Source organism: Mya arenaria, chromosome 12 (genome assembly GCF_026914265.1).
Source record: "Mya arenaria isolate MELC-2E11 chromosome 12, ASM2691426v1".
In the NCBI taxonomy this organism is placed as follows: domain Eukaryota; kingdom Metazoa; phylum Mollusca; class Bivalvia; order Myida; family Myidae; genus Mya; species Mya arenaria.
In genome coordinates, this window is record NC_069133.1 from 67,366,329 (window position 1) to 67,373,925 (window position 7,597).

General features: G+C 42.2%; 1 pseudogene; it reads left to right on the forward strand.

Annotated features, from left to right (window-relative positions):
* LOC128210909 (TWiK family of potassium channels protein 7-like) overlaps positions 1 to 6,406 on the forward strand; it is a 37,032-nt pseudogene extending 30,626 nt beyond the window's left edge.
* Positions 6,407 to 7,597: the final 1,191 nt, after the last annotated feature.

Here is a 7,597-nt window from a genome sequence, read left to right on the forward strand (position 1 = left end):
ATATTAAAAGTTCATTTTTTGACATTTAAGGCTTTTAAAGAAATATCTTTTACAATACTTCTGTGAGATTGTTTGAACTGCTCTATAGTTATTGGTGATTTTATTGTTAAACGAGGTGTATTGTTTTAAACTAAGTTGAATTAAGTGTAAATGTTTTAGTCTACTCTTGTGCATTCTGATGTATGTCATCACTGGATATATATTTTGGAGAAAAAAGAAAATAATTATACTTTAGACGATTCCATTATGGACACATTTCGTATTTCTAATAGTGTGTCTCCCTAAAACTAATGGTTATCATTTCTTGGCATTTGATATACTGAAGTTTCGATTCAAAATAAGAATCACTAATAAATAGAAACGAGCGTCAGTTGCAATTAGCTAGCATTTGGCATGATTGCAAACACATTTCAAGGTGTTGTGTATTATACTATGACGAGTGTCTTTTTATCACATGATTTTTTTTAGGTAATAAATAACAAAAATACCTACAGTTTCACCTGCGCCTATGAAGAGTAGAATACCGCAAACTTAAAAGCAATGTTATTTTCTGCGACACATGCATTTCAGAAATGTAGTACCTCGAAGAGTTGAAAATAAAATATATATCCGATCTTTTTAATTCCATTTAAGAGTAGAATGATATTTCGATGTTATTAAAAAAGAACCGCAAAATGAATACTAAACTTTTATCACAATGTCAATTGTGACTTCATACCCGGTTAGATTACATATTAATGGTGTCATACGTAAATGGCCACTAGCCGATTTAAAGGGTGCGTATCTGGCCCATTCAGTTTTACCAAAGGTCTTTAGGGCGTTTATAAGTTAGATTGAAAATGTTTTAAGAATATGAATTATTTTTAGACGGACGCATTAGTGTTACCTCGATTGAAAACCATTTTAAATGTTTTCAGCATATGATACATAGAATGATTGGACTTAAAAAAAGTTGGTAATGAAAACAAATACTATTTGAATTACAATGCATTTAAGAGTCACGTATTGCTTATGAACATGCGCAAATGGTTTCGTTTGTCTTGTGCCATTTGCAGACCATTCACCATGCTACTGACACGTCTTCCCGGTTTGTTAGTTCGAGTGAGGGGAGTGAGGAGGGTGTGTGTGTGGTGGGGGGGGGGAGAAGTGGTGGTACATTTACATGTTGAACAAGGTTTATGTTATTGATACTTAACACATTTTTACATTTTCGGTTCGCAGAAACTTCTACCTAACTCCTACTGGGCGAGTGTGTGTGCATGTCGCTTCTACCGGGCGAGTGTGTGTGTGTGTGTGTCGCTTTTACCGGACGAGTTAGTGTGCATGTCGCTTCTACCGGGCGAGTGTATGTGCATGTCGCTTTTACCGGGCGAGTGAGTGTGCGTGTCGCTTCTACCGGGCGAGTGAGTGTGCATGTCGCTTCTACCGGGCGAGTGTGTGTGCATGTCGCTTCTATCGGGCGAGTGTGTGTGTGCATGTCGCTTCTTCCGGGCGAGTGAGTGTGCATGTCGCTTCTACCGGGCGAGTGTGTGTGTGCATGTCGCTTCTACCGGGCGTCCGTGTGTGCGTGTCGCTTCTACAGGGCGACTGTGTGTGCGTGTCGCTTTTACCGGGCGACTGTATGTGCGTGTCGCTTCTTCCGTGCGAATGTGTGTACGTGTCGCTTTTACCGGGCGACTGTGTATGCGTGTCGCTTCTTCCGTGCGAGTGAGTGTGCATGTCGCTTCTACCGAGAGACTCTGTGTGCATGTCGCTTTTACCGGGCGAGTGTGTGTGTGTGTGTGTGTGTCGCTTTTACCGGGCGAGTGAGTGTGCATGTCGCTTCTACCGGGCGAGTGTATGTGCGTGTCGCTTTTACCGGGCAAGTGAGTGTGCATGTCGAATCTACCGGGCGAGTGAGTGTGCGTTTCGCTTCTACCGGGCGAGTTTATGTGTGTGTTGCTTTTACTGGGCGAGTGAGTGTGCATGTCGCTTCTACCGGGCGAGTGAGTGTGCATGTCGCTTTTACCGGGCGAGTGAGTGTGCGTGTCACTTTTACCGGGCGAGTGAGTGTGAATGTCGCTTCTACCGGGCGAGTGTGTGTGCATGTCGCTTCTACCGGGCGAGTGAGTGCGCATGTCGCTTTACCGGGAGACTGTGTGTGCATGTCGCTTCTACCGGGCGAGAGTGTGTGTGTGTGTGTGTGCGTGCGTGCGTGCGTGCGTGCGTGCGTGCGTGCGTGCGTGCGTGCGTGCGTGCGTGCGTGCGTGCGTGCGTGCGTGCGTGCGTGCGTGCGTGCGTGCGTGTGTGTGTGTGTGTGTCGCTTTACCGGGCGAGTGAGTGCGCATGTCGCTTTTACCGGGCGAGTGAGTGTGCATGTCGCTTCTACCGGGCGAGTGTGTGTGTGCATGTCGCTTCTACCGGGCGTCCGTGTGTGCGTGTCGCTTCTACAGGGCGACTGTGTGTGCGTGTCGCTTTTACCGGGCGACTGTATGTGCGTGTCGCTTCTTCCGTGCGAATGTGTGTACGTGTCGCTTTTACCGGGCGACTGTGTATGCGTGTCGCTTCTTCCGTGCGAGTGAGTGTGCATGTCGCTTCTACCGAGAGACTCTGTGTGCATGTCGCTTTTACCGGGCGAGTGTGTGTGTGTGTGTGTGTGTGTGTCGCTTTTACCGGGCGAGTGAGTGTGCATGTCGCTTCTACCGGGCGAGTGTATGTGCGTGTCGCTTTTACCGGGCGAGTGAGTGTGCATGTCGCTTCTACCGGGCGAGTGAGTGTGCGTTTCGCTTCTACCGGGCGAGTTTATGTGTGTGTTGCTTTTACTGGGCGAGTGAGTGTGCATGTCGCTTCTACCGGGCGAGTGAGTGTGCATGTCGCTTTTACCGGGCGAGTGAGTGTGCGTGTCACTTTTACCGGGCGAGTGAGTGTGAATGTCGCTTCTACCGGGCGAGTGTGTGTGCATGTCGCTTCTACCGGGCGAGTGAGTGCGCATGTCGCTTTTACCGGGAGACTGTGTGTGCATGTCGCTTCTACCGGGCGAGAGTGTGTGTGTGTGTGTGTGTGCGTGTGTGTGTGTGTGTGCGTGTGTGTGTGTGTGTCGCTTTACCGGGCGAGTGTGTGTGCATGTCGCTTTTACCGGGCAAGTGTGTGTGCATGTCGCTTCTACCGAGCGAGTGAGTGTGCATGTCGCTTCTACTGGGCGAGTGAGTGTGCATGTCGCTTCATCTGGGCGAGTGAGTGTGCATGTCGCTTCTACCGGGCAAGTGAGTGTGCATGTCGCTTCTACCGGGCGAGTGAGTGTGCATGTCGCTTCTACCGGGCGAGTGTGTGTGTCGGTGCTCACGTACTACGTTGTATACCCTAAAGAAGCTAACTTTGTACACTGTTTAGGTTATGTTTTTGTTCAAAATAACAGTCTTATTTTTCTCCTGTGTTACAGGTTACGGGAACATCTACCCAGTTACGGGTATCGGGCGTGTGTTGACGATCGTGTATGCGAGTGTGGGGATCCCCCTGGCGCTCTTATTGCTGGCGGAACTGGGGAAAGTGTTCACCCGCGGTCTAAAGTTCCTGTGGGCGTTCGTAAGGAGGTACTACTACACCGGCTACTTCCGGAAGGTCCGCTCAACGCTGCAGGATAAATATCAGGTAGCCCTATTTGCTTTCTTTTCATTTAAGTAGTGTTTTTATTAAAACGCTCAACGCATTGAACTGATTATACGCTATTTCAAATTTGCTACTAGTGTTTGTAAAGCAGTGTTAGTATTACAAACACTTTTTTTCAACTACTTGTGTACAATCAGGTTACGAAGTCGGACTTTAAGAAGACACGAAGCTCAAGCGCCCCTGCCCTCGTGGAACAGGCGCACGTTGAAGCGGGAGAGGCGGATAGCCTGAAGGCAAAGAGCCTCCAAAGTCTTGACGACGAAGGGGCCGCAGCCGTGGCGGGGCAGCGCAGTCGCAGTAGTTCCAAGGTGGTGTATGGGTACGAGGTGGACGATGAGTTTAACCTTCCAATCAGTATTGCAATCGGTATCCTGTTTGTTTACATCATGCTGGGGGCGACAATGTACACGATATGGGAGGACTGGACATTTATAGAGTCATTCTACTTTGTATTTGTGTCTCTTTCAACCATTGGCTTCGGTGATGTTTTACCTGCACATCAGAAGTTTTTCATTATCTCATCGATATACATGTTTGTCGGTCTGTCATTGGTTTCTATGTGTATCAATGTCGCGATTGAGTTTTTCAACAGTATGTCCAAAAGGGCTAAGCAAAAAATGGGCGAGGCAAAAAGAAAGATAGGTGATAAGGTAAACCAGGCAAGCAAAAATGCGCTGGAAAAAAGTATCAGGTATGAAAAACAATATCAAAGATGAAACAAGCAGGTTAAGGCAGAAGACAGATGCACGTCTCACTAACCTCAAAACAAACATTACTGATGAAACATCCAAGTTCAAACATAAGACTGACAAAGCGTTAACTGGTATTAAAACTAACATATCAAACGAAACAACCAGATTTAAAAAGCGAGCAGATGAGAAATTCAGAAAAAGAGGGTCAACTCCGGACGGCGGTAGCCCAGCAAATATTTCCAGAGAAAAAGTAGCAACTGTAGACATTCCCGAAGACATACCTGCCGCCGACGACACATATAATTCAACTGGTGACGTCCAGTCAACCACCAGTGAAAATCCAATATCACCTAAACGCCGAACGGATGGTAAGAGAATGGCCCCAACACCGCCTACATCTCCTAAAAAATCCCAAACCAAGTAACCTACAAAATCGCCGACGCAAACATTTGCCTCACTCAGAGCTTTCAAAATTTCTGTGAAGAAAGATTTGATAAAAACGTGAAAATTATATGTGTAATAGCTTGTGGTAAGATGTCAAATACACCAAGACAGGTTAATTGTTCTATATAATATATATATATATTTGACATGTTATTAAAGAATTAAAGCGATAACGATTTGCATTTGTTTCGACATATATGATGATATTGTTATAAATATCTGGATGCATACAATTAATAATTATGTAATGGTTAAGGAAATTTAATTGCATTTACAAAAATAAATTGACCAGTAATGTCGCAAACACACAGAGCATTTATTTGGTAAATGCATACTTATAATACATTTACCAGCTTAGTGTATGATATTATATTTTGTCTACTGATCCAGTCTCTGTTTAAATCACCCGCTGAAAATCAATAACGCCCCACTGTTGATTTACCAAAATAACGTGTTGTCATATTCGAAAGATATTGCCATCCCACTGGCAAGTACAATTTCCAACAGCAAATTATGCAAAATAAGAGCTATCGGTATATTGTATTAAAATGAACATGCATTTCATTTTCAAACTACATGCGTAAAACAGGATTTTTTTATTATATCACGCCCCCAACATTAATGACGCAACGCCATTGGTCCAGGACTGTTTATTCGGTGACCCATATTTTTTCATATTGGGTCACCAGATTTATATCGTACCAAAATGGTGTCTATTTTCTGATTTCGATGAATATTCCGATGAATAAATGAAACATGTAAACAGATTGTCGACGTGATATATAAACTGCAGGGTTAGAAGGTGACCCGATATTGGATATACGTGGCGCTAAAACCATATCATATATGGTTTCCTTTGCCCCGTATAACAGATATCGGGTCACCTTCAAACCCCGTAAGTTATAACAACTTTCTAAAGGCTAATTACTGTGATTGTGTTTTCTTTGTTTCAATATCTTGCTCAAACCATTTTATAAATTATCAAATGTGTGTTGATTAACATACAAGTCAACTTTTTGTTCTATTAAAGTTCATGATATTATGCATTTGACCTTTATGCGATGTCATTTCAGTTTCTTAATTACGCTGTGTGTTCCCCATTTCCAAACAGTTATAAATCCATTCTTTTTAATGTTTTAAACATATTTAGTTGTTTTAAATGATGGGCCCCGTGAAGTTTGAAATGAATACAGATTCGTGTAAGTCGTATATATGTTACGGACCATTCAATCAAGGGTGCGGTGTCCCCTGTTTCTCTGACTTATTCTTATTAAAAATATAATAATCATGTTCAAAACCAAGTGCATAAGCATCATAGGTTTTTTTTCTGTCTAATGTACGCAACCGTATATTGTACATGATTATTTGATTCTGATAACAAACTACTAATTTTTTACTCAGTTACCCCCTAATCACTTCTGCGCTGTGCATCATAACGTTGTGTTACGGAAAGGAAGTATCGTGTTTGCCGATGATAGTGTAACAGAAAATGATACGTTTTTTCTGAATCCTTTTGTCAAATACAGTGATTTTTTATGTTTGCATTCTGCTTGTATGCCCTTATTGAGATACTGTTTGTTGTTCATGTTTATGTGAATTATCCAATTAAACAATTACCATGTAAATTGTTTTATTTTTGATTGTTATTCCATAATGTAAACGATTCGAGTCAATAATCTATATGGAGCATTTTAGTATTTCTTATTGTATAAAACATGGTCTTAGGATAATTGTGTTCATACAAACTTACTTCTCTTGTCGGCTCACTCACTCGTGATTAAAATGTGAAAATGTGATAGGCACCGTAACCCGACGTCGACTTACCCACTCGGAATAGAGGGCAGGGGCGTAGCCTGACGACCACTCGCTCACTCCGAAAATGGACCAGGGGACGTTACCCGAAGTCCGCTCATGAACTCGCTTGTCAGTTTTCATGGAATTTGTAAAAACCTAGATAAGTATTCTATTTCAGAATCCCAGTGTTAGTGTCACTGAATAAATAATGAAAAAGATATCCACTCACCTCAATTAAAACTCTAACATATTGTTTATGTTCACCAGTAAGAGGTTTCAGTGTTTGAAGCAGTGTTCAAGGTCAAGTATAAAGTAATAATACTTGGCAGACAAGTTACAAAGTTGATGACTATGTAGAACAAATATGCGTAACGCTTTCGATTCATTTTTATGTCAATGTATTTGGCAAGGCTTGGCGTGTGTTTTAACATTATTAAAGACCGTTGGATTAGAGCGAAACGTTCACGTACCGATAAAAATGGAATCATGTCGACCATATGACCAGGGTCCAAGTCAGTGTATAATGTTCACTGAAACTACAGAAATTCGTTCAAACTCGATTTATTTGGTATATTTGATAGTTGTCAAGCAACAGATCCAGCGTATATGACAGTATGGACATGCTGATATGGTAGGACACAGGCAAAGTCGTCCTAAAATTACTGGAAAATACAAAAACATTTCGTTTGGTCTTTATTGGTGAATAAAAAAAGTATACAGTCACTTTAAAGGGAAATGTTTTAACCAATAACCGGATTTGTTTGTGGCTCCGAGCTTTTCTGAAAGCCTAAATTTAATCGATTAGAAAATGGAAATGAAATTGGTGTCAATTTTTTTCAACAACAAAAATAATTTTAATTGTCGGTAAACATATGTGTCTGAAGCTGAACAGTTGTTTCCAACTTAATAGAAAAATCTCAAAGGCTATTTTTCAAAGTGCAACTGTAATATCAAAACAGTAGCAATCATTCGAATGAACAGTGTGTTACATGAACACGATTTAGAAATGTTTGTCAAGATGC